The sequence below is a fragment of the Symphalangus syndactylus genome, chromosome 18 (genome assembly GCF_028878055.3).
Source record: "Symphalangus syndactylus isolate Jambi chromosome 18, NHGRI_mSymSyn1-v2.1_pri, whole genome shotgun sequence".
NCBI lineage: Eukaryota > Metazoa > Chordata > Mammalia > Primates > Hylobatidae > Symphalangus > Symphalangus syndactylus.
Window position 1 is genome coordinate 63,567,802 of NC_072440.2, and position 6,879 is coordinate 63,574,680.

The 6,879-nt window shown below is 44.4% G+C and overlaps 1 pseudogene; it reads left to right on the forward strand.

Annotated features, from left to right (window-relative positions):
• Positions 1–1,695: 1,695 nt before the first annotated feature.
• LOC134733550 (immunoglobulin lambda variable 1-47-like) lies at positions 1,696–2,648 on the forward strand (annotated as a pseudogene).
• Positions 2,649–6,879: the final 4,231 nt, after the last annotated feature.

Below are 6,879 nucleotides of genomic sequence, written 5' to 3' on the forward strand. Positions count from 1 at the left end.
CCTCGGTGACCGCCTGTTCATTAACGTGGGAGGAAAGGAAAACAAAATTCACTGTGAACATCTATGCATCATCAAAGAAAAAGCAATGAGAAAAAACGGGAAGTGAAGCCCAGCTCTAATAGTTTATTCCTACTTGGAAACAAATAAAACTTAATATGCCTGATGTGTTAAGTAAATACAACAAACATATTTTAAAAAGTATAAAAATTATGTAAAGGCACTTGGCTTACACTAAAAGGAACATTTAAAATAACAACACCCTTAAAATGTGATCCCAAAACACAGCATACATTTTATTTCAGTTCCATATATGGACTAGTTTTGTTTAAATGTCTGTATTAAATTTCACTATTGCATTGTTTAAATGGAGCATTTAAAATCTTATTGTATTGCAACTTATATCAACATAACCATCTTGCTGTTTTTCTGTATCCCCTTAAAATTCCCTAAACAAATATTTATTAAGAGCCCAGGGTGTATCATGCCAGGACACATGCAGTCATAGACATAACCTGTTTCATTTTTCATTTTGATCAACAGAATTGTGTTTTCTGTTAAGCTTGTTGTTTTTAGTTATTAGATTCTAGATGTCATTATAGATCAAAGACGAAAAATTTCTATCATCTTTAAGCCACCCCCACAACACTCACTACTGAATTTGAACCAGAATTTTCCCCTAGAAATCCTCGTTGGGGGCTCGATAGTAAGAGCTGCCACGTATCAGGCTCACCTGAGGACAGACGCTGGTTAAACCAAGTTGAAGTTTTAATTCTTCCCATCTTCAAAGACTGAGCATCTTTGCTCTTTTTGCTCATAAGTGAAACCCTCCAAAGTCATTTGCCAGGATCCCCTGCAGATGGGCATTCAGTGTACAGACTCCTAAGCAAGATCCCTGGTCACAGTATCCAAATGACTTTGACTGCAAATCTGGGGAAGTAGAGAGAGAGCAAAGATTTACCAGAAAATCCATCTGGGAATGTCTCCCCAGGGGACCCTAGAGGGAAGAGCTCCCTTTCTCCTCAGCGCCACAGGATCCACAGAGGAAGGAGAGCTCTGGCCACCAGGAAGGAGCCATATGAGAGGAGAGGACCAGGTGTCCCACACAGGTGGGAAGTGAGTCCATGGGGCCGGTCCCCGCTCTGGGCTTGACCCTGACATAAGAGGACTCTCTGTAGACACCACCTGAGTCCTCTACAATGTACAGCCACAGAGCCATGGACAGATTCACTCCTGAGGAGTCCAGTAGAGCGTGAAGGCTGCCGTGAGGTCACAGCTAGGAGACACAGGTGTCACCTGAGCTGGCCTGGACCTGAGAGAGGGGGCAGTGGACAGAACAGACGGGAGGCAGCGGTGTAAATGAGAGGCTCTGGTCACCTTATCGCAGAATGGTTTACCTTCGCTGGACACCAGAGGGCGCTGGGGGACCATTTCTGAGAAGACGCGAGGCGGGGCGGGGGTGGGCGGTGATGGAAGTAGAACCGGCCACCTGTTTTGCCTGGTGTCCTCTGCTCAGGGCTCACAGCTGTGTTCTCCCCACCCTCTGGGATCACAGAGCTCCACCCCTGCCACCCCCTGACATCCTCAAGCCCAGGAGCCTGACCCAGGGCTCAGGGTGGGGTCACAAACCCGGGGGGGGTGTCTGATTTGCATGGATGGACTCTCCCCCTCTCAGAGTATAAAGACAAGGAGAGATCTGGGGGCAGCTCAGCTTTAGCTGTGGGTAGAGAAGACAGGATTCAGGACAATCTCCAGCATGGCTTGGTTCCCTCTCCTCTTCACCCTCCTCACTCACTGTGCAGGTGACAGGATAGGGGAGCAAGAGAGGGGCCCTGGTTTCTCCTCTTGTCTCCTTTTGTCTCTTGTCAATCACCATGTCTGTGTCTCTCTCACTTCCAGGGTCCTGGGCCCAGTCTGTTTTGACTCAGCCACCCTCAGTGTCTGGGACCCCCGGGCAGAGGGTCACCATCTCTTGTTCTGGAAGCAGCTCCAACATCGGAAGTAATAGTGTATACTGGTACCAGCAGCTCCCAGGAACGGCCCCCAAACTCCTCATCTATGATAATAATTAGCAGCCCTCAGGGGTCCCTGACCGATTCTCTGGCTCCAAGTCTGGCACCTCAGCCTCCCTGGCCATCACTGGTCTCCGGTCGGAGGATGAGGCTGATTATTACTGCGAGGCATGGGATAACAGCCTGAGCAGTCCCACAGTGCTGCAGGCCCAGGGGGAAGTGAGACAAGAACCCCCTTCCTCCTCTGCCAGGAGGGTGAGCCCTGGCAACTGCTGCTCAGGTCTGGCCTGTGGCTTCTGCTGCTGCAGCTTCCCTCACGGGTCCAGGGGCATCCAGGGCCCTGCCTGAGAGTGGAGGCTCCTCCTCCCCTTTAGTCCTCAGAATCAGGCACAGGTAGCAGCACAGCACTGCTTTTGCTGTATCCCAGAGGTTTTGATAGGTTTTATCAAGATTTAGTACAACTGCAACCTTACTATTGGCCAACGGCTTTTGAATTCCTAAGAGTGTAACCTCATTTAATCCTGACAACAGCTTTATGATTGCTTTTCATTCAGTAGGTCGTGACTAGAGAGGGAGTGCTTGTGGCCTGGATGTAAGGTTCTCTAATCTATCAAATAAAAACACCGAAGGTCAGTTAAATTTGAATTCAGTAAAACAATGACAAAGAATTAGTATGTGTAACTCCCACACAATATTGTTCATTTGAGATACAAACTTACCTTGTAGTTCATCTGCCAACTGAACACAGAGTTCGAAGCCTGGAAGAGGCAGAGTTAGAGCTGCTCTCCTCTTCCTGATGCCAGGTCTATGAGCTGAACCTCAAAGACAGGGCTTCTCTAACACAGCTACCTTCAAGTGAGCACATCGGTTAGCACTAAATACACAGTATACGATGCCCAATCAATAATGCCTCTTCACTTTTCTAATTCTTCTTTCTATTATTCTTCAAATCTGCAGACTCAAGACCTCCCCAAACATTGCAGCAGCCAGGATTTTGAATGAGGGTCCTCATATGTCTTTCAAAACAAGATGCAAGGGTGCTCCTCGGTCCCCACACAGAGGGGCTTAAGCCAGGAGTGCATAAGTAACATGTAAGAGACAGAAGAACTCAACCTGGCTCTCCCTCTGTGCAGTGAAACACCTAATTCCCGGGTTCTTTGATTCTGAAGGTGGGTGGGCTGAGAGCAAGAGGAGCCCCACCTTGAGAGCTCCGAGTATTCAGGACAAGACTTGGCAGCCTGAATAGGGGCTATGCTCTTGAGTGTGGAAGAAGCAAGCATCTCTCGGCACAGGCCTGCTCTTCTGGTGGCTTCTCCTTCACCAAACTGGGCTCCCCGCTGTGATGTCTATCAGAGAATCTCCTTCAGTAAGACCAAGATTCCAGGATTTAACTAAAAATAGCAGCACAGACCAGAAAGATATGTCATGGTACTTGAATTCTGTGCAGAGTAATAAGTACAAATGCAGCTTAACAGGGGCCTTTGCAGTTGTATCTTTGGTGAAGGAGAAAATAGACAATGGCAGGGAGAAACTGAAGGACTCAGTAGATCTGGAACTGGGGCAGCACTGGGTGTTATAAGGTTGTCCTTGAGGGGTCTACAGATGCTGACAGCTGGGAAGTCATCCTGCATCATCTGCTGACTGATCACTGGGCTCAGCAGCTATGTCCTCACAGATAACCAGATTCAATCAACCTGGCCTTCTCCACCCAACCTGGGGAATGTATTCTGGTGACTGTTTCAGCTGAGGTTCTATGAAGGGGTTGGGAGATAAGAAGAGGGGACTGATTTGCTTGAAGAAACCATTGCACACCCTTTCCTTTCATCTAAAACCTATTAATGGAAACTCTGAGGCCACCCATAGAAGTCTAGCTGGTCTCCTAAATTTGGGAATTATGAAGGAGTCATTCCTAATCAATCTACAGGATGAGGGGCCATCAGCAGCCGGTGGTCAGAGTGAGGGAGAAACTGGCTTCCTTGAGAGACTCATCAGCACAGCCACCAACTCTGGGGAAAATGGGGCACTTACTATTACAGTCACCCCAAACTACTCACAGGAGCCTGAGCCTAGTCTCCTCACCTTATTGTTTCTGATTCTGGTCCATGCCTCTGTTTTCCCTGGACCCCTTGCCCATGTCTGAGTCCAGGGTAGCAGGGGTAGTTCCAACCCAGTCAACAGCTATACAGAAGTAACAGCTGCTATGGCTTGAAGCCGAGTCTACAATTCTACCCATGAGGGCCTCTTTTTCTCTCCGATCCCCTCACACAGGTGACCACTGCTGTGGGTCTGGTGGAGTGGCCACTGGCCACTGGCCCCAGGAGAACACAAAGTATTTATTCTTCTCTAACACCAGGCATATATTGGTGGGGGTTTGGTGGGTGTAGAGCAGAGTGGCTCTTCCAGATGCAAAGCGGTAAGACCCTGGCTACAGAAAATCATTTCACAAACCTCCACACCCTTTCATGATAAAAACACTCAATGAACTATGAATACAAAGAAACTACCATAACATAGTAAAGGCTATCTATGAAAATCCCACAGCCAACATCATACACAATCTTAAAGACCAAAGATACGCTTTTGTAATATCAGGAACATAGCAACAATGCACACTTTCACTGCTCCTATTCAAAACAGTATTGAAAGACCTAGCCACAGCAATAAGGCAAGAGAAACAAATAAACAGGGTAACAATTAGAAATAAAAAGTAAAATTATCTCTGTTTTCAATGGATTTAATGTCATATGTAGAATAACCTTAAAAGTTCCACAAAACAGCTTTTGTCAGAATGACTAAATGTATTCTGTAGTATTCAGAATACAAAATCACCATGTAAAAACATCTCATGGCTGGGCACGGTGACTCACACCTGTAATCCTGGCACTTTGAGAGGCTGAGGTGGTAGGATTACTTGGGATCAAGAGTTCAAGGACAGCCTGGGCTGCAAAGCAAGACCCTGTCTCAAGAATAAAAAAGAAAGAAAGAGAGAACGAAGGAAAGAGAGAAGGAAGGAAAGAAAGAAAGAAGAAAGAAAATCTCTTATATTTCAATACTTAGAAAATCTCTTATATTTCAATACTTAAACAAGGACAGAGAAAACAACCCGAAACAAAATTAATAAAACAAATCAAATTACAACATCATTGGAGAGAGTAAAATATGGCTGGGCACGGTAGCTCATGCCTGTAATCTCAGCACTTTGGGAGGCCGATTTGGAGGGATCATCTGTTCAAGTTCAAGACCAGCCTCGCCAATATTGTAAACCTCGTTCCTACAAGAAAAAATAAAATAAAATTGCTAGCTGTGGTGGCACATGCCTGTAATCCCAGCTACTCAGGGGTCCGAGTCACAAGAATCGCTTCAGCCTAGAAGGGAGAGTTTGCAGTGAGCCAAGATCTTGCCGCTGTGCTCCAGCCTGGGTGACAGTGAGACATTGTCCCAAAGAAACAAATAAATAAAAATGAAACGCTAAAATACTTAAGAATAAAGTTATTCAAAGAGGTGAAAGATTTGTAGATTTAAAAGTATGAAACATTGCTAAAAGAAATTAAAGAACACACAAATAAATGGAAAAAAATCCCTTGTTCATGTACTGGAAAACTCAATATTGTTATGCTAGCAAAACAAACCAGGAGGAATCGACAGATTCATTGCAATCTCTGAAAACATTCCAATAATATTTTATGCAAGAATAGAAAAAAATTAAACCTAAAATTTATATAGAGTATGAAGGGAACCTAAACAGTCAAAGTCATCTTGTAAAAGAAGAACAGTGTTGGAGGTCTCACACTTTCTGATTTCAAAACATACTACAAAGCTACACTAATCAAAACAGAGTGGTATATATGTAACATACATACTGACAAATAAAACAGAACTGAGTGCCTAGAAAAAAAACTCTTAGTTATACAGTCAAATAATTTTAAACAAGGTTGTCAAGACTTTTCAGTGGAAACAGGACAGTCTTTCACAAATATAGACGTTCTGGGAAATAATACTGAATGGCTTTTGTTGTTGTTGTTTTCCAGTGGTCTCAAATGTTCTCTCAAAGATGCTACAGAACATAGCCTATTCATTTAGCAAGTTAAAAGGCTGAGTAAGACTGTGAGAGACTCCCTGCTCATCATCATTCTTCTTCCACTTCCAGTGACTACCCTTATATTCTGTGCCATAAGCCAACAGCTACTGATCCCAGGATCTTGTAATCCTTCTGTAAAACTGGTGCCGTGCTGCATACTTTGCACCTTAGACTTTTTATCTTACTGTATTTTCTAAGGAGTGAATAATCTTGTCCCACAAACTAACATATTTAAAGACATTTCCTTCTGTGGGCACTGATTTCATGCTTTCTGTTTTCCAAGGAAGTGGTGAGCCCGTTTCTGAGAACACCTGGAATCGATGGCTGTACCTTCCAAAGCAATCTAAAAGTGATTTCCTTTTGGCATGTGTTTGGTTTTGTTATTGATTTGAAAACATACTTTTGAACACTGAGATCTCTGAAACTACTAGATCTCTACAAGCGTTAACTGTGAAAGAAGCCTCCCTGCAGCTTTAACGAAATGAGAACCTCTTTCCAAATAAAACTTGTTTTGAAGTTAAAAAAAGAATAATGTGAGACTGGCACCTGGGAGGTCCAAGGCTTCCCAAGAGCACTCTCAGTTCTGAAGCTAATTGTAAGCTCAGGGCTCCCCAACAGCCCTTTACTTCTTGTGATTCCCTGGAAGGACTCACATAACTTACTGAAAACTGTGACATTCATTAATATAATTTTTCTACAGTGGAATAATACACATTAAGATAATTCAAGGGAAGAGGCACATGAGCAGACTTTAGGAGAATTCCAAGCACAAGCATCCAGTTGTCCTCTCCC